General features: G+C 40.9%; 1 protein-coding gene across 1 annotated transcript in view; it reads right to left on the bottom strand.

The window, feature by feature from the left end:
* The window catches only part of LOC109913433 (contactin-associated protein-like 2), a 1,704,267-nt gene that overhangs the window by 740,572 nt on the left and 937,501 nt on the right, over positions 1–26,194 (bottom strand). The window lies entirely within an intron of this gene.

The following is a 26,194-nucleotide window of genomic DNA, read 5'->3' as shown; positions in this document are numbered from 1 at the left end:
TGATTGATGTACAAGGACACACAGATCTCTTGTGCCCTTGTGTTCACAATCTTCCCATTTAAATATATCACCATTTAAATAATACTCTGCTTTTCTGTTCTTCATACTCCGTTTTGAGCCATGTTTTACTGCATCTGTCCTCTGTTTGCCCAGTCACTCAACTTGTCCACATTGCTTTGAAGTCTCCTTGCATCCTCCTCACAACTCAGAATCCCAGCTGGTTTTGTGCCATCAGCAAACTTGGAAATGCTGCATTTGGTTCCCTTAACCAGGTGATTTGTATATATCATGAATAACTGGGGGCCAAACATTGATCATTACTGTACCCCATCCAGAAACAAGACCCAAATATTCTGCTTCTAGTTTCTAGTCTGCCAACCAATTCTCAATCCATGACAATTTGGCCACTACCCTCTTACATGGGGCCTTATCAAAAGTATTCTGAAAATTCAAGAATAATTAATGATCTGAAGAGTGGAAAACTATGCAAGACAACCATTCTAAATCGATGGAGGACTGAATGCCATGAATCTCACTTGACAAAACAATTTGACAGAAAACGGGAAAATTCTGCTGTAAAACTAAAGGGTAACACATTAAAGGGCGTGCGGCAGCAGTGAAACCTAGCATTTCCTCGGATGGTGATGGCTAGCACGAGGGGACATAGCTTTAAATTGAGGGGTGATAGATATAGGACAGATGTCAGAGGTAGGTTCTTTACTCAGAGAGTAGTAAGGGCGTGGAATGCCCTGCCTGCAAAAATAGTAGACTCGCCCACTTTAAGGGCATTTAAATGGTCATTGGATAAACATATGGATGATAATGGAATAGTTTAGGTTAGATGGGCTTCAGATTGGTTTCACAGGTCGGCGCAACATCGAGGGCCGAAGGGCCTGTACTGCGCTGTAATGTTCTATGTTCTATGTTCTATATACATGCATTAGTCATTAAAAGGGGAAGGAAAGGTGGAGAGAGCATTGAAAACATACTGTATATTAGATTTATTAATAGGGGCATTGTGTACAAAAGCAAGGGAGTCATGCTGAACTTGGATTAGACCTCAGCTCTAGCATTGTGATTGTTTACCGTTCTGGGTGGCATACTTAGGGAAGATTGTGAATGTATTGCAAAAATAAAGTGCAAGAGTAGTTTACAAGTATGGTTCAAGGGATTAAAAAAATGTCACTTATGAGGATATATTGGAGAAATTGCAGCTATTTTTCTCGGAAAGCAGAGTACTAAGAGGAGATTGGATATGTTTTCAAAATTATGAGGGGTCTGGACAGAATAGATTGGGAGAAACTGCTGCCATTCATAAAAGAATCAAAGATAACAGTGCACAAATTAAAAGAAATTAAGAAAAGAGCAAACAGCAGGTGCATAGGGTTTTCATTGCACTGTCCGGAAGTGTGGCAAAGTAAGGTTCTTTCAAGACATTCAAGAGTGCATTAGATGATAATTTGAAGAGAAGCAATGTCCAGGAAGACAGGGAAATGGCAGTAGAATGGGTTTAATTCTTGTGCTCATTCAAAGAGCTAGTGCAGACACGATATACTAAATGACTTCCTTTTCTACCATAACAAACTTGTGATTCTGTGGTACTTTGTTTTTTTCCAGTTTAAATCTCAAACTCACCAGTTGAATGTGTCTGTGCCATAAGCCTAGGAATGCACTCTGGATAAATATGGCAGTTATCAAGCTCCTGTCAAGTTCATGACATGTCAGTAATTTTTACCTAACACCAATCCTTCCCACCAGCGTGCCTCCAGAAACTACTGTCTGAGACTTAACCACTCTGCTTGCAACCTTGGTGCCATATTTGACCCTGAATTGAGCTTCCAACCATATACTTGCTTCATTATTCCTTTGTCTAACTTTGTAACATCATGCTTGCCTCAGTGCATCTGTTCCTAAAATTCTCAGCCATGTGTTTGTTACCTCCAGATTCAACTTTTCCAAAAAAATTCCTGGCCAGACTTTTAACCTCCACCCTTCATAAACATTTGAAAATTCAAGTTTTGCAACCGAGTCATCAATCACACTGAATTCAATTCACTCTGGGCTTGCAGATTTACAGTGCCTCTCGGTTAAGCAATGCCTACACTTTTGTTTCCAAATTCCTCCATGGCTTCACTCATCTGTAATTTCATTCTGTCCTTAAACCTTCCAAGATTATCTGTTTTGGCCTCTTGCACATTACTGATCTAATTGCTCCACTATTGGGAGCCTTGACTTCAGCTGGCAAAGGACTTAGTACTTGAATTCACTCCCAAAATCTATCAGCCTCTTTAAATCACTCTTCTCCTTTGATGCTCCTTAAGACCTTCCTCTTTTATGAAGCTATTTGTCACCTGCCCTGATATTGACTTGGTTTGGTGTTCAAATTTGTATGATAATGATTTGACAATGATGCTATGGGTGTTTTGTTACATTAAATATGCCATATAAATGCAAGTTGCTGTTGGTTGTCTTTTAATATATTTTGAATTTATGATTTTATTCACCCAACTATCTATAAGCTCCTTGAGTACTACAACCCTCATCCAAATTCTCCATTTTAATTCACAGTGGCTCAGTGGCTAGCACTGCTACCTCAAAGTGCTAGGGACCACCCTTGGGCGACCGTCTGTGCACATTCTCTCCGCGTGTGTGTGGGTTTCCTTTGGGTGCTCCGGTTTCTTCCCACAGTCCAAAGTTGTGCAGGTTAGGTCGATTGGCCATGCTGAAATTATCTATAGTGTTCAGGGATGAGTAGGTTAGGTGGATTAGCCATGTAAATATGGAGTTATGGGATATGTTGGGGGGTTGCTGAGTCTGGGTGGAATGCTCTTCGGAGGGTCAGTGCAGACTCTCTGGACTGAATGGCCTCCTTCCACACTGTAGGTATTCCATGAATCTATTAATGGCTTGTAGCTTTGGTGGGGGGGGGGATGGTGGTGGTACACAGTAGTAGTAAATTCATTGTACTACTAATTTGGAACTGCAGGCTAATATTCTGAGACATGGGATCATATTCCACCACAGCAGATCAGGAAATTTGAATTCAATAAGAATCTGGAATGAACAAAGGTAATTGGTAAAGGTCACCCACTAACAATTATTATAACAGAGAAATATCTGGTTCATTAATGTTTTTTTTCAGGAGGAGATCTGCCATTCTTACTTGGCCTGTACTTAACTCCAGGTCCACAGTAACGTGATTGATTCTTAACTGCCTTCTGGGCAACGAATGCTGACCTGCCTGTGATACTCACATCCCATAATTGGTAGCCACACTTTCAGACATTTAGGGTCTATTCATTAGAAACCCCTTTCTAAACTCCTCCACTATTCATCTTCTCATCTTTTTGAAGAACTTTACTGAAGTCTACCTCTTCAAGTGTTTAGTCATTACACTAATTTCTTCTCTTTTGGTAATGGTTTCCTATGACTTTGTGAAGCAACTTGGACATTTAGTGCTATATTAAATGTCATTTATACAGACTTCAATCATCATTGATCAGAATACAATGTACTTTTTTTCCCTCACACCTTGAGCCTTAAATCTAGAAGTGTGTGTTTCTTCAGCATGGTTTTAGAAAATCAACTAAAATACTCCAGAATAAATTCTTATCTCTCTTTATGCTACAATTCAGATGATCTTTTATTGTAAAAAAAGATCGAACACAAAATAGATAATTAAAAGTACCGTTTGTTCATTAATACCGTCAGGACGGAATTAGGTTGCAGGTTCCACGACGACCTCAGCTGGAATGAAATCACACCCCTCCTCTTTATGTTATTCTGAGCCACATGCTAATCATCTGGCCAGAGATAGTAGGAACTGCAGATGCTGGAGAATCTGAGATAACAAGGTGTAGAGCTGGATGAACACAGCAGGCCAAGCAGCATCAGAGGAGCAGGAAGGCTGACGTTTTGGGCCTAGACCCTTCTTCAGAATTTCTTTGCAACAACAGAAAATTGTGTGAAATGCAAAAAAAAATGGAAAAGCAAAAATGCCTCAAGTTTGTGAAGTCTTTTGTGAATTAGACATGATAACATTGGGCTGCTATTACTTTCAGGACAGGATATTTTTAGGTTATGAGCTTAAAGCATAAATAATTTGTTTTCAGCATTGTGGAAACTTTATAGAAGTAATTTGTTATTTCTGATGAACGTTATATGAGACAGATTGCAATAATATAGTATCGCAACTAGTCTAGCTTCAGTGAAACAAGACATGTATTTCATCGGGAAGTGAGATAAATGTTTTTAGAACAGTCATTTGATTTACACAGAGGGGAAATTTTCCATACTTTGAAACAGCATCTTTGGTCATTTTATCAAGGAAAGACATTTTAAAGGGCTCATTAAATATCGAATTTCCCTAATATAGAAAAACCTCCATGAACAGCTGTCATCATGCAAAATGTCCCTGTTGCAGAGAAGAATGCACAATGATGTTGGAAGTATGTAATATCAGATCACTAATTTCATTTAATCCTGCTTTTAAGTTTGGTAAACAACATGCAGACTCACAAACATGTCAATGCTTGCAACACCAACAAATTCACAGACACACAGCACATGTGCACAAATTGATAAATCCACATTAAAAAAAAAATACATTCCCAAAACAATACAGTGCTGGCAACATTTTGTTTGTCCTGGAAGAGGTACAAATCCTGAAATGCAACTCATCCCCAATGTAGCGGAGTGAGTGACATTTGCAGAGCCACTTATTTATCTAATTTTAGATATAATCCTGTAAAAGGTGGCAGAATTACTAATACAGGCTTTGTAAAATGTTGCGTGGCCCCAGAGAAAAAGTACAACATATAAACTGATAGAAAATGGTGCAAATAAACAACAGAACTGAAACTGAAAAAGGGGAAATTAATATTTTAGGTAGAGGTCCTTAACCAGTTTAAAAAAAACTCCAAGTAATGTAAATGTAAATTCATCTATTAGGTTTCCAGACACCGCTAGCCTTGCAGGTTCCACAGAATTAAGTAATTCTCTTTTATGTCAAATTTTCTATCATTATAATTTCAATTGTATCACCTTTACACTTTATTAGGATTGATTATTGAACTGAGTATATTTAGTTGGGAGCAACTGAGAGAATCAACAGTACTTGTTGGTCGAAGAAGATCTTTCTTTCCAACAACTGTGACGCACCAATTTTTGATAACTGACAGAGCCCAGAAGTGTATATTACTTTTTCCTAAAGCTAAACACCATGCAGTTGTGATTTGCGCATATCACCTGCTGTGTCCTACATTTCAACAGTACTTAATTGGCTTTAAAGCGTATTGTGGCATCATATAAATGTGAATATTTTCACTCATTCCGTTCATTGCAGTGAAGAAATTCAGTGCTCAGAAGTGGAACAGTTTCTAGCTTGAGCATTTACTTTAAGCATCACACTCATCCCCACATTAAACACGCCACAAAGATACGTAAAGCCAAATGGTCCCTATTCAGCTCCAGTAATGTGCCTTTTACTCCATTAGAACATAAGAAATAGTGGCATACAGCCTTTTAAGCCTGTTTTGTCATCTAATATAATTAAATCCACCTCTTACACTATACCCAAATCCCTGAAATTCCTATGAGAAACAATGTGTGAAATTCCATCCAGGGCTTAGATTTGTAACCTTGCTGTAGGACCTGAATGATAAAAACATGTTTTCCCTTTCATTGAGTACTTTTAAAAACTTACCAACCAGAACAGAGCATGTTAGGGAAAGATCTAATAGAGTTTTGGAAGATTGCGAAAAATAGTGAAGTACATATTTTCACTGATGGCAAATCAGCAAAATGAATCCATAGATTAAAAGTTTTACTACAAGAATGAAGGTAATAGTCAAAAGATTTCCTTTCCATAGAAAGTCATTAGAATAGGGTAGAAGGCAGAAATTCTTAGTTAATTTTGAAGAAAATCACTAGGTTTTATGAAAGGTACAATGAATGAAAAATGGAAACTCAATTTGATACATCAAACTTGAAGGGCTCGCACACACACAATTTAGAGCACATCAAATTTCTTCCTTCTGTACTATAATTTTTCTGTTTCTGTTTTCCTCTGGGAATTGCACTTCACCGATTTTAATGTCAGCTGCTACTGACCTTTGTAGAGAAGCTTGATGCCATGGTTACAAAAAAGTGTCGTGACACAAACAACTCCCCACATTTAGATTGTAATATAAAATGTACTGGTTCCAAGAAGAAAATAGAACACTTTGCATTATGGAGAAGGATTAGGTAATGGATAGATGTTCAAAATTGCTAAGGACTTTGACAAGGAAATGAGGGAAAGCTTATGCTGCCCCCAGTGATGTGCTTTCATTCAGACTGCAGAGAATATTTTCCAACACAGTAAGTAAATAATAATGATGGTGGTAACTGGAGGGTAAACATATCATCATGAAAAAGAAAAGAAATAAAATTACTTTTTTTTCATTTTGAATAGTCACTGGAACATGCAATAGCTTCTCATATACTGTGTTGGAAATAAAATCTACAATATCTTTTAAAAGGGAAGAAGATGAATATTTTTAGTAAGCAGAAATAAATGAGAACATTGGAATATATGAGATTTAATAGGTGCATTTAAATGGTTGATATAGGAGCTAGAGGTAGAATAGTATATTTATCATCATGTCTGTTAATCTAGTTTCTAAACCTACCTCAGCCAACTCACTTCTCATTTTAAGCAGCTTGCTTTGTTTAGATTTATAGATCTAATTACAGAATTAGCTAATTTCCTATTTCTTCGCCCTCTAGGAGATAATTACAAAAATGGAGTCCTCCACCCCTTGCAGACATCTAAGAGACGAATTTTCGATGAATGGGTGGGCAACTAACTCTGCAGCATTGCTTTCTGAATGGTGAAGTTGAAGATTACTTTGAGATATTTTTTAAACAACCTGCTCAGGAATGATATTATATACCTCTGAAGCAGATGGCACCGGAACCTGGCCCTGCTGGTTCAGTATGATTCTGAGTTAGTCAGTGTAAAGCAATGTTCACTTGTGCAGCTATCTGCATTCTGAATGCAACCCAAAGCATGCTAATTACGTATGAAAAACGAGTTGGCCAAAGTGGATTATGAAGTTAGATTAAAAGATATGATGAAAAGAAACAATGGCAAAAGACTAAAAATTTAAATTATAATTTGCAAAAATAATTTTCACAATTCCCTGAAGGAATATGAAAACCCAATGGGAAATGTGGTTTAATTAAGATTAACATGAGAAGTTATAAATGGCATTAGTTGAAGGAAAAGATATTTTTCAAAAAAAACGTACAGTAATCCTGATGGAAGGATGTTAGAATTTAGCGAAAGATATTAAAAAAACTGAAGAAAAAAGGAAAGAGAGAACAAGAAACATATGTAAAAAGGTTTTAAGATTTATATTGGCATTTGAAAAGGAAGAGATTATTAAAAAACAAACAAAAGTTTCCTCGGAGCAGAGACAAAAAAACATTCTCATGTGGAATAAGGAATTATCTAACAATAAATTAATACTTTTTAATCCGTTGTCATGACAGAAAGTGTGATTCTTTGGAAATAACTGGGTACCAATGGTCTAGTTAGAAATAGGAACTTAAATGAATGCATAGAAACATAGAAGATAGGAGCAGGAGGAGGCCATTCAGCCCTTCGAGCCTGCTCAGCCATTCTTCACAATTATGGCAGATCATCTAACTCAATAGCATAATCCTGCTTTCTCCCCATACCTTTTGATCCCATTCACCCCAAGTGCTATATCTAGTCACCTCTTGAATGCATTCAATGTTTTGGCATCAACTACTTCCTGTGGTAACGAATTCCACAGGCTTACCACTCTTTGGGTGAAGAAATGTCTCCTCATCTCCATCCTAAATCCTCGTTCTGTGACCCCTGGTTCTGGACACACCCACCATTGGCAACATCCTCCTTGCATCTACCCTGTCCAGTCCTGTTATAATTATGAAACCCCCCTTATTCATCTGAACTCCAGTGAAAACAATCCTAGCTTAATCAATCTTTCCTCATAGATCAGACCCACCATCCCTGGAATCAGCCTGGCAAACCTTCACTGCACTCCCTCGAGAGCAAGAACATCCTTCCTCAGAAATGGAGACCAAAACTGCACACAATATTCCAGGTGTGGTCTCACCAAGGCCCTGTACATCAAAAATGGCACCTAAGAAATTAATGAACCTAAAAGTCAACAAGTCCCATAAACCTGTATCCTGAGTCTTTTTTGAAAGAAGTACCTGAAGAAATAGTAAATCCACTGTCTTGATTCTGCAGAATTCTCTGGCTTCTAGAATGGTCACTCTGAATTTGGGAAATGAAAAACATTCTTCAATTATCCAATAAAGGACAGAGAGAGTGAAGAATAACTACTAGCTGTTAGAAACTATCAATATTAGCAAAACTGCCAGAATCTGAAATAACTCCAGAGGCCACTATCCTGTCACCAATTCACCCTTTATCAACACTTGGGGGAAGAGCTTGACACTAATCCAGCTCTCAGAGTGAGCAAGATGTCTGACACTTCTGTTCTTATCTGTCAGCCAGGGCTCCCTGATTGGACCAGATTAACAGCTCCAATCAGGGAATTCAATATTTTATGAGGTCCACTCAACTGACCTCATTACAATCACTGCAGAATCAATGATCAGGGAGATTAGAGCAGAAGAATTAGAAAACTAAAATTTGATTAGGTGAAGTCAACAAAAATAGCCAAAAAGGAAATAAAACATTGGGTACTTTGTTTTGCTTTAAAAAGGACTGAAAATGTTTTGTGTTATTCTGTTAATAGCCTGGGTTTTTTTTAATGCATTCTAATTTGTTTGATTGGATAGAGTTCTATTGTTTCTCATTTAAAGATAAATGAAAGAAGTAGTCAGTTCACAAAATTAATACTCTATCACTGCCAATGCAAATCAGGAAGAACTCATTTTGGTGCTAATAGGTAAGCCAAGTGTCCACACCTAATCATGCTTTCACAATATTGCTTCAGCCTGTCATATTTAGTCCTTCAAATTTGATGCAGTTCTATTGTGTGAGAATGACAGCAAGGTTGCGTCCCCACAAATACATGCAAATTGAACTTATACCAAATTAAACACCTTTAAAAATCGCCTGGAATTATCTACACAGGCTGTGTCACAGAGTGGAAGGGCTTGGATTAATGTTCATGATTTCACACTGGAGTGCTGGGTTCAACTATTTTCAGGTACCTTGTATAGTTGCTTTCCACATTAAAGGAAGGGAAATCAGCGGAAAAGGTCACTCTGGATCATTCTCATGCATTTCATATTAATCAATAATGGAACAGGACAAATCTGCAAGGAGACCCTCTACGCACCCTCACAGCAGGAGGTGATAAACATTATAGGAAGGGTTAAAGGAAATTAACATGAAAAATCACAGCAGCTGAAAAACTTAAACAATTAAAATTAATGATCTTGTGTTAATATGCAACAACTATCCCACTAAGTATTCTACATACGGTCTATCCTTGATAATGGTGACTATTTCAATTACTGCTTTTTGAAATGGGATTCAAAACAGCCATCCCTTCCAACTTTGAGACAGAACATGTCAGGTTCTAAGTGATTAAAAAAAAGTCTGAAGATGTAATCAGTAAGGGCAGAAACATCTGCATGTCAAGAGAGGTAAACAGCTTCTGAACAGATACGAGATCCTCACTTATCTCAAAGAGTACCAGAAATGTTTTATTGCATCAGCTGCACTTTAACCTTCTACTGACACAAACTGCAACTGAGATCAAGCTTTCAAAGAAGTATTATTTAGCGTGCAACAAGATGTGAACAATGTTTTAAAAAAGATGTCACTTTGCATTATTTTTTCTTAAAATTGAGAGGTTAGGATTGCAGAGGTAAAAGTTAGGAGCAAGTTTACATTCTGATGAGAAGATCAGTTCTCCAAGTTATTAATTTGGGTTTGCTATAGATCAATGTATTATCCAATTCATAAAATTGCTAACCAATTAGGATATGGGTTGATAAAAGCTAATAATTAATTTAAATAACCTTGGAAAAAAGTGGCTAGTTTGTCAACAAATAATGGAGTAATTCTCAAATGAGACACTCAACAGGTCATAATCTTTGGTTAGAGACCAAATAAAACTGCAGATGCTGGAATCCAAGGGAGACAAACAGGAGGCTGGAGAAACACAGCAAGTCAGGCAGCATCTGGAGGAGGAGAAGTCAACGTGTCAGGTATTACCCTTCTTCAGGACTGGATGTGGGGGTAGGGGAAGCTGCATAGAAAGCCCGGGGGGGCGGTGGTGGAGGGTAGCAGGATGGTGGTGATAGGTGGACACCAGTAGTAGGTACGGCCTGGTTGGTGGATGGGAGAAATGAATCTGGTTGATAGCTGGAATGGAAGGGAAGAGGCAGGGCTGGAAAGAGAGCGGGAGGATTGGTGGGAAAGTCATTTGAAATTAGAGAACTCAATGTTAAGTCCTCTGGGCTGTAGGGTGACCAGGCGGGAGATAAGGTGCTGTTCCTCAAATTTGTGTTCTGATTCGCTGCGACACTGGAGGAGGCCGAGGATGGACATGTCAGAGAGGTGGGGGGGGGGTTGAAATGGGCGGTGACTGGGAGGTTAGGCTGGCCTTTTGGGCCTGGTGAAGATGCTCGGCAAAAATGGTCACCTGGTCTACGTTTGGCCTCAGTGATTTGGGGAAGACCACATCGGGAGCACTGGATGCAGTAGGCAAGGTAACCTTTGGCTAGTTTTCACCTATTATCTTATAACATACGGCACAGAATGTGCTTGTGGCAGCCAATAATTTTCCCGATTATCATTTGCACTGGTTATCAGAAAAATCTAAAAATTAACTATTATTATCTCAAAACCTGTTTACAAACATTGATTAATCATGCTACAAAATATGTCAACAACGTATTCACAATGAACAAACAGACCAGAATAGTCAAGAGTTTGGAGTTCTCAACCAGATGTAATCTTGTTGACAAATTAATCTGAAATTAATTAGTTAATATAAATACAGCCAACAAATATCCTCCAGTGTAACACAATTTCTATATTGCTATTAAAGACAGTTATTAGCATGATAAATTCATTGTGGGACTTGTGCCACTTTGGGCTAGCACATCTCCATTCGTTCCAAAAGCAGTGCCAAAATTTCAGTAGATCAAGCAGCATATATCTATTCTTTCTTATCGTACTCGCCCTCAATTTCATTACAATCAACCACAGTTGAACACAATGACTATATGAAGGACAAATGTCTGGCAAGAGTGACTGGAGGCGTTGATAAAAACACAAATTACCAGGTGAATTTAACCTTGGCTGCTATGCACAAGAACAGGTTATTTCAAAGGCCTGATGTCAACACATCCATTCAGTAGATGGTGATAAGTAATGTGCTTGAATTTCAGCACAAAATAATATGAACTTCATGGTTCTATACTATTTGGGATAGGAATCCTGTAACAGTCTATGGCAGGAAGTTATCTGGTTGATGGAAAATGTGGAAACGCAATGAAAGTGTGTGTATGTTTTCTGCGATCAGTGTGCAGACATGATCAATGTGGCCATTCCTTGTGGTACTGCTCACAGTAATTAGTAAATGTTTTCCTTCCCAACAGAGGCAATGCCTTAATAGCAGCATGTGGCATGACCTGAAATCAACTATTGAGTTGGTAAAACCCAACCACAAATTTCTTCCGATCTGTTGCATTTGCTTAAATAAGTTTAAAACATTCCACTGCAGAATATAATTGAACAAAATGTACAACAAGCCAATCTGCATTTAAAACAGAATGCTGGGTTAACACTTCATCACAACTGGGATTTGTATTTGAGGAGTGAAATAACTGCACACAGACCAGTATCCTGTGTCCAAGTTACCCTTTATTTAAATGTGCACAGTACACTGGCTATGGCCAGCCAGCTCAGAGTCAGTCCCCTGAACTGATTCTAAATCCCCTGTTTATATTTATTTCTTTTTTAGGACTGATCCAACACACGAAGGCCCGGTCCACACACAAACGTTCAGACTAGGACCCATACACTGAAACAGTGGCACAAAGGCTGGGTCCTGTTACCAAGTCATCCTTTCATTTTATCAGTACAACAGTACCGCTGGTAGTTGCCAGCAAGCTCAGAGTCAGTCCCCTCACGTGAGGCAATGCTAAACCTCCTGTTTATATTGGTCAACTAGGACTTTCCTGATTGGCCCAGGTTAACAAACCCAATCAAGGGTTTCGTAGTTAACAAGATCCAGCTGGTTCAAATCACTACAACCTCCCCGCAAATCCGGGGATGTAGGCCTGGTCTTCCCGTGTAGCTTTCCTTGCGATGTATTTGCCTGAAGTCTGGCTCCTCTGATTCGAACTCTGACACGGGCAGTGTGTGTCGGACTGTATCCCAACTCTTCCATCCAGACTGTCTCAGGAGAGTTTTCAACTCTTCTTTCTCCCGTAACCGTATCAAGGCTACATCCATCTCAGACTGAGGCTTCCTTGACACTAGATAGATATCAGGGGAGAGCCCACGGTTTTTGCCAGGCCTTCTGGCTGTTCTGAGCGGTCAGGTATGTTTGGCTCCTGCCCTGTTTGCAAGGTAACAACTTTTAGGTCATCCACGTTTTTATTCAGGACGGTATCACCTACCTGAGCTTTGTAAGTCATGGGATCTGACCTTGCCTCAATCTCACCTCGTACCTATATAAAACCATTCCCATGATTCCAGTACCAAACTTTGACCCCGAAGTAAATTGACTCTCTCGCTCAGAGGAGGCATATGGCCAGCATTGGCATTTCCTGTTTTACCTCCTCCCCCAACATAGATCTGGGAATGTCAGGTTTCACCTGGTTTGGAATCTTCTCCCTATCAGCAACTCTGCTGGAGCTATCCCTGTTGTTGCACGTGGGGTGGTCCGATAATTGAACAGGAACCAGGACAGTTCGGTATCAAGTAACAATCTAGGCTGCTTCGTTAAGCCTGCCTTCAACATTTGGACCATACTTTCCACTAGACCATTCAACAATCGATGGTATGGAGCTGTCCTTATGTGCCGAATGCCATTTGATTTTAGGAAATATTCAAATTCCCTGCTGGTAAATGATGTCTCGTTGACCAATACTTCCAGGAGTCCTTGTATTATGAGCGAAGCTTGCAGCTTCTCACTTGTCGTTCCTGAGTTTGCGGAATGAACTTTATGCACATCCAACCACTTTGAATGGGCATCGACAATGACCAGGAACATTGAGCCCATGAAAGGACCGGCATAGTCAACATGCAACTGAGTCTGGGGTTTACTCAGCCATTCCCATGAATGTGGAGGCAGTGCTGGTTGCAGTTTTTGTCCTTGTTGGCATTCTGGGCACTTAGGTCAGGGTCCAACCCTGGCCACCAGATATAATTTTTGCTAACATCTTCGTCTTGGAAACCTGGTGAAGTTCAGCCAGCAACCTTTACTCTGGACAATCACCCTTGCTCCCCATAATAATATGCCATCCTCTATAGTGATCGGTCTCGCCAGGTCTAGCAATGTTTCAGTCTGGGTTGCGATGGCCCTTCTGTTTCCCCCATTACGACCAGCTGTTTTAGTTTCGCTAGGATTGGGTCTTTTTGCATCCAAAGTCAAATGTTACCAGCAGTGACTGGAAGACCAGGAAGTTTAAAACCAAAGTGGATTCCTCCATGGGAGGCACCACTGGTGGAGTATCTGCCAATGGGAGGCAGCTCAGGGCATCTGCACTAGCCACTTGGCTCCCTGGATGGTGTTCTAACTGGACTTGTACGCGCTGAGAATAAGGCCCCAATGCTGAATTCTACTGGAATCTACGGGCAGCACCACCTTGTCTTCCTTCAGCAGCCCAAGCAGGGGTTTGTGATCTGTTACTATGACAAATTCCCAACCGTAAGTGTACTGATGGCACTTCCTCACACCAAAGATGGTCACCAAACCTTCCTTCTCTATCTGGGCATATTTGCATTTGGCATCAAACAGAGTTCAGGAAGCACACGCTATCAAGCGTTCCTCTGTTTGGCCACCAGTAAGCCAACACTACCCCAATACCATATGGGGAGGTATCACATGTCAGCACCTTGCTTTGGATCGTAGTGGGCCAACTCCTTACATAATAATAGCTGCTTTATCACTTCCCTAAAGGCTACTTCTTGGCTATGCGACCATTTCTGAGGCTGATTTTTTTTTCAATAGCAGGTGTAAGGGTGCCAAGATGGAGGCCAGGATACACAGGAATTTTCCATAATTCAATAACCCAAGGAAAGACCTAAGCTCTGGTACAGACGTGGGAGCTGGGGTTCCTTTAATCCCCCTCACTTTGTCTTCCAACAGGTGTAACCAGGTTTTGCCGACTCTGTAGGTCACTTGGGTGCCTGGAGCACACATGTTTCTCTTTCAAGGCGTACGCTTGCCTGGGAGAAACATTTAAGCACCATGTCCAAGGTTTCCAAGTTATTTCCTATTATTAGTACTTCATCTCAAAGAATGGCCACTTGGGCAGCCCTTGGAAAATTTTCTCCATGGTCTGCTGCAACAGGGTGCAGGCTGACGATACCTCACGTGGCAGTCTTGTATACTGATATAAACCATTATAAGTATTAATTGTATCATACTTCAGGGACTCCTCTTCCAGTTGCAATTGCAGGTATGCATGGCTCATGCCCAGCTTCATAAAGGGAAGCACCCCCACCAATTTTGCAAACAAGTCCTCTATGCAAGAGATTGGGTATTTATCCAGCTGCCAGGAGCTGTTTACTGTTTGCTTAAAAATCCCCACAAAAGTGAACCGAGCCATTAGGCTTCACAATCAGTATGACCGACGCTGCCCATTCTGCAAACTGCACTGGTTTGATGATCCCTTTGTTTTCCAGCCTCCTGATTTCTGCCCCTATTTTTGCCCACAAGGCAAATGGCACTGGATGGGCCTTGCAAAATCTTGGAATTGCTTTCTGGTCTACACATAAAGTGGCTTTGGCCCCTTTGATTGACCCAAACTTTTCCTGAAACACTCCTGGGTATCTCACTGAGGCAGCCATTTTCCTAATCTTTCTCAACCAATTCCATCACAATAGGCTTGGGCCTTGGCCTCTTGCTACCATCAGTGGTAACTGCACCAACTGTTTCTCTTTGGAGACCAGAACTGAAGGCATACCCTTAAATCTACAGTGGTTCCCCAGTGTATACTCTCAGTCTGGCTGAAGTCTTGCACAAATTTAAAGGTTGGAGTCCCCAGCAAATCTTGTTAGATTCTGCAACCTCCGGTACAGCTGCACCAGCATCAATCTCCATGGGAACTGGGTGACTATTTAGCCAAACGTTAATTTTCATCAGTTCTGATTTGGATGTCACTACACAATTTAATTGTTCCAAACCACATGTAGGGGGTATTTCCAGGGTGTGTACTCTCCTGGGTACCAGCCTATGAGTTTTCTTATTCAAGTCAGGCCTTGCAGGAGCCCTTTGCTATCTTGAGCTTGTGTGCCAGCAGCAACTACAACGGCTTGCCAGCCCAGATCCTGAGGAACATTTTTGCCACTTGGCCAAGGCTTGGCTTTGTTGTGGGGTACTGCTGTGGGCTGGCCCAGGGTCCCTCTGCTCAGGATATGCCTTGTGTGAGGCTCTGCAATTGGCTACACTCCAGTGGTGTTCCCGAAGCTCAAATCAGACATTTGAGGGTGTCCACTTCCATGGGGATACCCTGTAGCTCCCATCCTCCACTTGCTGGATTTTCTGATGACAAAGTCCATAGCAGTGCCTGTTTGAAATCCAGGTTATGTCATTAATCCCACATACCAAACAAACACAGTCTCTCAGCATCTCATTCAGGGTTAACCTAAAAATCACATGCCTCAGCCAGTTGTCTTAACCACAAGAAAAATCCCAATACAGATTCTCCTGGTTCTCCAATAGGAAATAAAACCAATAGCAACTCTGAATTAGAGTAAGCTTGGGGTCATAATAATCCATAGCAAACTCTGTCAACTCTTGGAAGGTTTTAGTGTCTGGCACCTCTGGGAAAGCAAAGTCCCTTATAACCAAAAATACTGCAGGTCTGCAAGCAGTCAGAAGGATTAATCATTGCTTTTCATCTGTCCCAATGTCATTTTCCTGGAAAAAATATCACATTCTTTCCACATCCTAGGCCTAGTCTTTGACAGCAGGATCAAGCTTCTCAAATAAAGGAATAATGCCAGAAACACTTACTCCAACTCCAAGATAACTGTTTCAAGCAAATGTTCTTCAGCCACACTCTCATCACCATTGAAATAACTACAGAGATTAGTATCCCATCACCAAGTCACTCTTTATTTCCCTGTGCATATGGCTTATAGCCAGCTCAGAGGCTGTCCTCTCAGCTGAGGAGATGCTAAACCCCCTGGTTATATTGGTCAGCCAGGACTTTCCTGATTAGCCCAGGTTAACAACCCCAATCAAGGACCTTGTAGTCAACAAGATCCAGCTGGTTCCAATCTCTACAAAAAGGAAAGAATAATAATGAAGATTAAATTAGAAAGATTGGGCTAATATTTTTAACCAGTTCTGAGGAACTGACTTGAAAGGTGGGAAAACCAGTGAAATGATGTGTGAATTTGTCAGGTAGCTGTCAGTTTATGTATTGCAGCAAGCATGTCAGTATGCCAAGATCTTATAGGAAGAGTGATTAGAGCATCATAGTTTTTCAAATTCGGTTTTAGGGCAAGAAACTTGAGTCCCATGCTAGTGTTCTGGAGTTCAACAAAGGTAACTAGATAGGTATGAGCAGAGAACTGTGCAGGAAATCCAAATGGTAGGACATTGCTGAGCAATGGCAGATGTTTAGGAAGACTTTTAATTCTCCCAACTAAAATATATTCCAACGAAGAAGAGGAAAGATTATAAGAGGAGGAAGAAACATTCATGGCTACGCATGGAAGTTAAGGATAACATAAGGACAATAACGACGGCATTCATATTGCATAGGCCAGTAGCAGGCTGGAAGATTGGGAAACTTTAAAGATCAGCAAAGGGTTATTGAAAAGAAATAAAAAGTGCAAAGATAAATTAAGAAAGAAAACTAGTGGAAAATATAAAATGGATAATACCAGGGAATATAAGTATAAGTGCACATAAGTATGCAAAAGGGAAGAGAATAGCTAAAGTTAATGATGCTCCATTGCAGGATGAGACTAGGAATTAATAAAGAACACAGAAATGGCAGAGACAATAAATCAGTATTTTGCCTTAATTTTCACAATGATGGATACAAGTACTATCCTAACAGTAACAAATAGAGTGGACATATAGAAAGAGAGGAACTTAGAACAGCAGTCTTCACGAGAACATAGAACATAGACGAGTACAGCATAGTACAGGCCCTTCGGCCCATGATGTTGTGCCGACCTATTATCCTACTAAGATTAGTCTACCCTGCATACCCTACATTAACTATCCTCCATGTGCCTATCCAAGAGTCGCTTAAAAGTCTGTAAAGTATCTGACTCCACCATCACTGCCGGCAGCGCATTCCACACACCCACCACTCTCTGTGTAAAGAACCTACCTCTGACATCTCCCCTATACCTTCCTCCAATCACCTTAAAATTATGCCCCCTCGTAACAGACATTTTAGCCCTGGAAAAAAGTCTCTGACTATCCTGACTAGGGAATAAGTATTGAGCAAAATATTGGAATTGAAGGCAGACAAGTTCCCAGCACTTGATGGCCTGGATCCTTAGATCTTAAAGGAAGTGGCAGCAGAGATGGCAGATCCAATGGTTATAAATATCCAAAATTCCATGGATGTAGAAAAGGTTCCAGTAGATTGGAAAAAAAATCCACTGTAGGTTTAATATCTGTTGTTGGAAAATTGTTTGAATTTATCATTAAGGAAGTAATAACAGGACAATTTGAAAGTCAAAATGCAGTCTATCAGTCAGTGTGGCTTTAAGAAGGGCAAATCATGTTTGACTAATCTGTGAGAGTTCATTAAGGATGTAAGAAACAACGTAGATGTGCTATACTGGGACTTCCACAAAATAAGATGTTGCACAAAAGGTTAATTCACAAAATAAAATTACATGGGATTGGGGGTAATATATTAGCTTGGATAGAGGATTGGCTAACCAACAGAAAGCAGACAGTCAGGAAAATGGATCTTTTTCTGGTTTGCAAGCTGTAACTAGGGTGCCACATGGTTCAGTCGTTGGGCTATCCAACATATATTAATGACTTGGATGCAGGGACAGAAGGTACTTCAGCTAAATTTGCAGATGACAATAAAATTGGAAGGAATGCAAGTTGCAATAAAGGCAATAAGAAACTTATAAATGGATATGGATAAGTTAGGTGAATGGGCTGAAATTTGGCAAATGGAGTTTAATGCGGACAAGTGTGAAGTTATCCATTTTGGTCAGAATAATAGCAAGGCAATTTATGGTCCAAATGGAGAGAAACCACAGAGTGCTTTAGTGCAGAAGGATATAGGTGTTCTTTTGCATGAATCACAGGAAACTAGTTGGCAATATATAGCAGATATGAGGAAGGCAACTGGAATTTTAGCATTTATTGTTAAAAGATTAGTGTATTTAAGAAGAGAGGTGTTGCTGCAACTGTATAAGGCATTAGTAAGATCACACCTGAAGTATTGAGTACAATTTTGGTCATCTTACTTGAGGAACAATGTAGTTGCATTGGAGGCAGTTCTGGGGATTCACTAGATCGATTCCGGAGATAAGGGATCTGTCTTATGGTGAGAGATTCAGCAATTTAGGCCGATACCCTCTCGAATTTAGAAGAATGAGAGATCTAATTTGAGGAAAATAAGGTGCCCAAATGGATTGACAAAGTAAACATAGAAAGAATATAAAGCAATGTTGGAAAAAAGGCCACAGTTTTGAATAAAGGATAGCCTTAACACAAAAATGAGGAGATTAATTCTTTCAAAATGATTTGAATCCGTGAACTCATTATCCCAGAGTGCAGTGGATACCCGCACATTCAGTAAAGTTAAGGAGGAGTTAGAAAGATTTTTAAATAGGAATTGGTTGACGGGTTGTGAAGAGCATGCAGGAAAGTAGAGTTGAGGTTAGGATGTGATCAGCCATGATCACAGTGAATCGTCGAACAGGCTTGAGGAGCTTAATTGCCTACTCTTGCTCTGAGTTCTTATGTTCTCATGTTTTTAGTTACATGTAATAAATATCTGTTGGATTGTTCTATTCCACAACATCCACACTCAGGTCTTTTGTTACGGAAAATAACATCAGCATTGTTACATCATCCTGTTAGGAGCAAACTCATGCCGGTGACATGCCTGCATCTTCCTACTGTTTTGCCATTTTGCCAGTGGGAGGAATGATGAGGGACAGCCCAGCTCTCCAGAGCCCAATTTAGCCACTGAAGGGCCAAAGTAATGTATTTGCCTGCTTCAGCTATTGTTTACCAGCTGTCAAGGGGCTTGCGTTGTTTGTAGAGTCTGCCAAGTAAACCTTTGAGCCATCCCTGTGGGCTGAGGGAGACAGCCCTTCTTTTCGGACACTGTTTGGTCCAGGGAAGATTACACTGGCAGTGATGGTTTCTCCCTACAACAATGTTGCCATTTGCTCTCAGTGACCCATCCCCAGTCCTAATTGTGGCGGCCAGGCCGACTGGCCCTGGCACCGCTAGATACCACATTACTGACAGTGATCATCAATTAGCACTCGGTGGCTCAGCAGTTAGCAATGCTGCTTCACAGTGCCAGGGACCTGGGTTCTATTCCAGCCTTAGGTGACTGTGTGGAGTCTGCATATTCTCCCCCTGTCTGCATGGGTTTCTGCTGGGTGCTCTGGTTTCCTCCCACAGTCCAAAGATGTGCAGGTTAGGTGGATTGGCCATGCTAAATTGTCCGTAGTGTTCAGGGATGTGTAGCTTAGGCGTGTTAGATGCATTAGCACCATTTCCATGGGAAATATAGGATTAGGGGATGGCCTTCAAAAGGTTTGGGTGGACTTGTTGGGCCGAATGGCCTGTTGCCACACTGTGGGGATTCTATGTTTCACTCATTCTCCAGGTGCAACCCTGGTAATAGCCTTTGTGAGTGATGCCACTGTGGAGGCAGTTGCGCTTCCGGCCCTCTGGTAAGATGCAGCCCTGGGCGTAGCCGCTGAACTGGCTATGACTGGGAAAACACAAGGTTCTAGTGTCTAATAAAGTTTGGTCATGCTCTTCTTCCAGCCTCAGCTGCCGAGCATCTATCACCTCTGCACAATTTAACCAGAAACCTCCTTTTTCTCATATTAATGCAAACTAAATTATTGCTCGTTTCTAGTATCTTGTGCTTTCATTTTATATTTCCAGCTTTTGTGGTTTTCCTTTTTATATCTTTCAATAATTAGACCACTGGCAAAGTTGTTCTATATATTTTCTGTCTTATCTCTTAGCACATCGGAAGGCATTTCTTCTGATGCAGTAATGAAGTATAATGCCTGTCTCCCAATGATAGTGGTTCATCTTTTGAGTATTTTATGTACACAGACTGAATCACACACAACGTACTTGAGACAGAGAGAAAGTAAAAAGGCACAAGTGGCCGCACTCATTCTGCCACTAACCATCATAATAGTTATCTTTTCTCAACATGTTTTCAAGCAAATAGATTTTCACCAGATTTCCAAGCAACAGATATTAACATGGCAATCTGTAGAACTGGTGAAATATACTACATGCTGGTAAAATAACGGCAGATCTTATTCATCAAGAGAGCATAGGTTTTGGCAATGGTTTTCTTTCTTCTTGTAAGTGACAATGGCAAGGTTTCATTTATTGTCCATCCATGATTGCCCATGAGAGATAGTGGTGAATCTTCTTTTGAACTATTATTGTTTATTCATTCATGAAAAGTGGATGTCGATGGCAAGATCAGCATTTGTTACCCAAACCTAATTACCAATTGAACTGAATACACTGCTGGATCATTTCCAGTTAAGAGTTAACCACAATGCTGTGGCTCTGGTGTAACATATAATCAACAGTGATTACAAGATAACCATCAGGAAAGCTTTTAATTCTAGACAGTATTAACCAAATTCAAATTTCACCATCAGCCATTGATTCACATGCATGTCCCCAGAGCATTTAGCTGGGCTCAGGGTTACTGCTACAATAACAATATTTGATATCAGTGCCATGGATATTAGCCATGATTTAGTTCCAATTACAGATAGACCAGTGAGTGTCATCTAGAGATCCTCTAGCATTAGCTATACTTTGGACACAGAATAAGTCAGGAGTTATTGAGGGCATGCTGGAAAGGCAATACATTAACAATGGGTGACATTAAGACCATAACATTAGGGAACAGAATTAGGCTATTCGGCCCATCATGTCTGCTCCACCATTGCATCATGGCTGATATGTTTCTCAATCCCATTCTCATGCATTCTCCTCATAACCTTTGATCTCCTTACTAATCAAGGATCAAACTTTCTTTGTCTCAAAGACACTCAATGACTTGGCCTCCATAACCTTTAGAAGCAATGAGTTCCTTGGATTCACGACTCTCTGGCTGAAGAAATTCCTCCTCATCTTAGTTCTAAAGGGTCGTCCCTTTATTTTGAGGCTGTGCCCTTGGCTTCTATTCTCTCTACTGGTGAAAACATCTTGTTCACATCCACTCTATCCAGGCCTCTCAGTATTCTGTAAGTTTCAATGAGATCACCCTCCTCATCATTCTGAACTCCAACAAGTACAGACCCACGGTCCTCAACCGCTCCTCATATGATAAACCCTTCATCCCTACAATAACTCCTGTGAACCTCCTCTGGACTCCCTCCAAGGCCAGCACATCCTTCCTTAGATATGGGGACCAAAACTGCTTGTAATATTACAAATGTGGTCTGACCAGAGTATTATACACCCTCAGCCTTACACATCCTTGCTCTTCTATTCTAGCCCTCTTGAAATGAATGCTAACATTACATTTGTCTTCCTAACTGTGAACTGAACCTGGATGTCAACCTTAGGAAAATCCTGAACTGGGGCTCCTAAGTCCCTCTGTGCTTCAAATTTCAGAAGATTTTCCCATTTCAAAAGTACACCTCTGTTTTTCCTATGAAAGTGCATAGCTTAAAACTTTCCCACATTGTATACCATCTTCCACTATTTTGCCCTCTCTGCTAGCCTGTCCAAGTCATCCGGCAGGCTTCCTGCTTCCTCAAAACTACCTGTACCTTCACCTATCTTCGTGTCATCTGCAAACTTAGCGACAATGCTCTTAGTCCCTTCATCCAGATTGTTAATGTATAATGTGATTAGTTGCGGTCCCAACACTGAACCTTGCGGAACACCAATAGTCATAGGCTGTCATCCTGAAAAAGACCTCTTTATCCACACTTTCTGCCATCTGCCAGTCATGTAGATGGAAAAATTACACTGGCAAATGCAGTTATGAAAGAGAATTAACAGAATGTGTTTGGGACATTTTCCTAGAACAATATGCTGATCCAATCAGATGTCAGGCTTTCTCGGATCTTGATGAGCTAGGCTTAATAAATGATTTCAGAGTAAAAAAATCCTCTCAGAAACAGTGACCATGACTTGGTAGAATTTAGAATTCAGTTCAAGTGTGAGAAGCAACTTTGTAAAATTTAAATGAGGGATTACAAAGGACTGAGAACAGAGATGGCTGGAGTTAACTAGGCAAGGAGCAACGAGAAAAATGTGGGTGGGAGCCAGAATAGGACCGGAATAGGACTACCTTCCCTTGAACCATGACCCCACCATGGCACATCAGGCCATTGTATCCACTATGGTAACTGATCTCATTTCATCTGGTGATCTCCCCCACTCCGCTTCCAAGCTAATAGTCCCCCAAACCCACACAGCTCATTTCTACCTCCTGCCAAAAATTCACAAACAGGACTGTCCAGGCAGACCCATTGTTTCAGCCTGCTCATGTCCCACAGAGCTCATCTTTTCCTAGCTTGACTCAGTCTTCGCCCCCGTGCTCCAATCCCTACCCATGCACATCCGTAATTCCTCTGACGCCTTACGCCGGTTTCAAAACTTCCAGTTTACCGGTTCCTGACAGCTCCTCTTTACCATGGACGTGCAATCCCTTTACACGTCCATTCCCCACCAGGAAGGTCTTAGGACTCTCCGCTTCTTCCTGGAGCAAAGACCTGAACCATCCCCACCCACCATCACGCTCCTCCGCTTGGCCGAGATTGTCCTCACCCTCAACAACTTCTCTTTCAACTCCTCTCATTTTCTTCAGGTAAGGTGGGTTGCCATGGGTACCCGCATGGGCCCTAGTTATGCCTGTCTCTTCATGGGGTACGTGGAACATTCCTTGTTCCAGTCCTATTCGGGCCCCCACCCACAACTCTTTCTCCAATACATCGATGATATAATCGGTGCTGCTTCCCTCTCTCGTCTGGAATTGGAAAACTTCATCAATTTCACCTCCAATTTCCACCCTGCCCTCACTTTCACCTGGTCTATCTCTAACTTCTCCCTTCCCTTCCTTGACATTTCTGTTTCCATTTCTGGGGATAGACTGGCCACTAATATCCACTACAAACTCACTGACTCCCACAGCTTTCTGCACTGTACATCCTCACAACCCACTTCCTGTAAAGACTCCATCCCAATCTCTCAGTTCCTCCATCTCCATTGCATATGTTCAGATGATGCCCACATGAGAAAGCAGAACCAAAGAGGCTTTTTTATTTTGATGATTCAGATGGAGTCCCTCCCATCAGAACAGCTCCCTTCTTCCGCAGCATCGGTGCAATGTCGCATGAATTCAAACCTGTTTCTTCCACTCCAATTTTTTAGGCAACACATTTACCTCTTAAATCTTGCTGACACTGTGCCAATTAGCTCTGGCTCAAATAGTAATCGGGGATTATTACCTCTTTGGTTCTGTTTCTCATGTGGTGCCTAGCTGGTCATACTTCCTCAGCTGAAATTCTTTCCTCTTTCTACTTATATCATTGGTACCTACATGGACCACGACAACTGGATCTTTCCACTCCCACTTCCAAGTTCCTCTGCAGCCCAGTTGAGATATCCTGAACCCATGCACCAGGCAGGCAACACAGCTTTCGAGCCTCTTCACCCTGGTCACGCATAGAAGATGGACTCTTTTGCTCAATGCCTGACTGCCCAATGCTCATCACCTTTCTCAATAACTTTGCTCTGAACCTGCTCAGCAAGTTTTGTGCACTCTTTAAAATTTCCTAAATTTTCAGAGGCATTCTATCCAATATTAATAAGAGGACCTGTGGCAAGTTTATGTCTCTAATCTGAAAATCAGCTTCATAGCTTCTGATGTCATTTGCTTTCAATTGTTCCGCTAGTTTCACAAGAGGTGCCTTGCACAATGTGGACATTCTCCCTTCCATGTATCCATTTTTTTTCCATCACTGGGTCATACACCAGACCGAGATGACCTGTCTATAATATTCAAAGGCTCATACCTCTTTACAGCATCTTATGATGTCATTAAAGCTAATATATCAAAATGTTTCAGAGATAGTAGGAACTGCTGATGCTGGAGAATCTGAGATAACAAGGTGTAGAGCTGGATGAACACAGCAGGCCAAGCAGCATCAGAGGAGCAGGAAAGCTGACGTTTCGGGCCTAGGCCCTTCTTCAGAAATGGAGGAGGGGAAGGGGGTTCTGAAATAAATAGGGAGAGAGGGAGAGGTGGATAGAAGATGGATAAAGGAGAATCGCCGCCTCTTTGACCTGTCTGTCTTCTCTCCACCTATCTTCTCCTTTATCCATCTTCTATCCGCCTGCCCCTCTCTCCCCATTTATTTCAGAACCCCCTTCCCCTCCCCCATTTCTGAAGAAGGGCCTAGGCCCGAAATGTCAGTCTTCCTGCTCCACTGATGCTGCTTGGCCTGCTGTATTCATCCAGCTCTACACCTTGTTATATCAAAATGTTGCCTGTTTATGATGGCAGTCAGCATTTATACACTTCAAATGTATCTGTTCCTCTCCATTATTCCTTGTGTGTTTCATAATCCTCCTGATTCATAGAAACTGAGAAGCATAGAAAATAGGTGCAGCAGTAGGCCATTTGGCCCTTCGGGCCTCTACAACCATTCAATTTCAGTATCCCATTCCTGCCCTCTCTCAATACCCTTGATCACTTTAGCCACAAAAGCCATGTCCAGCTCCCTCTTGAATATATCTACTGAAATGGCCCAAAAGCTTCCTGTGGGAGAAAATTCCACAGGTTCACAACTCTTTGAGTGAAGAAATTCTTCTTCATTTCAGTCCTGAATGGCTTATCCCTCATTCTTAGACTGTGACCGCTCGCTCTGGACTTCCCCAACATCGGGAACATTCTTCCCGCATCTAGCCTGCCCTGTCCCATCTGCATTTTATATGTTTCTCTGAGAACATTTCTCATTTTTCTAATTTCGAGTGAATACAAGCCCAGTTGATTCAATCCTTCCTCACATGTCAGTCCTGCCATCCTGAGAATCAGTCTGGTGAAGCTTTGCTGGACTCCCTTAATAACAAGTATGTCCTTCCACAGAGTGGAGACCAAAACTGCACAAAAAAAAAATCAGCACTTCCCGCTTTAATTAAGGTCCCAACCAAAACACTGAAGATCTTCTAATTTCAGATGTTAATTGACACGCATTTCCAACATTACTGTGTTTAATTTGGATTCACACATTCTTTAAACGTTTCAGTGAGGAGTATGTCACTAATGTGTATGCAAAAACACATGCCATTTTATTCCATGTTGGAAATAATGAATTGTTACTCTCAAGCTGTTAAGATTAAGATTGCTTCAAATGAATTATATATTTTAAAAATTGCAACTAGTTAATTTGGTCATGTGAAAGAGAATTGTCAATATTGAGATCCACTCAAGAAAAATATATTAGTTAATGATCAAACCAATTAATTACAATTACAATGGGACAAAGAGCAATTTTCATGCAGTTGAATTGCAAAGTTCCAGCAGTCTGACCTGTGTATAACGTTCTATTCTATGTAAGATAAAAACTCTTTTTTTATGCTTGGATGGGAATGGATCTACGACTGAATCCATGTCTAATGACTTCAGAATATAATAAATATTTTCTTTTGAGGAATGAAGGAAAACTCGAGTTTTCGTTGTCAAATTACAGGCTTCATTACAGGTTCTTTCAGTATAAATTAACAAGAAACAGTAACTGACTAAACAAAAGACTGGA

This window comes from Rhincodon typus, chromosome 2 (assembly GCF_021869965.1).
Source record: "Rhincodon typus isolate 14 chromosome 2, sRhiTyp1.1, whole genome shotgun sequence".
In the NCBI taxonomy this organism is placed as follows: domain Eukaryota; kingdom Metazoa; phylum Chordata; class Chondrichthyes; order Orectolobiformes; family Rhincodontidae; genus Rhincodon; species Rhincodon typus.
The sequence above is the reverse complement of the archived record's forward strand: the minus strand, read 5'-3'. Positions and strand labels throughout refer to the sequence as shown.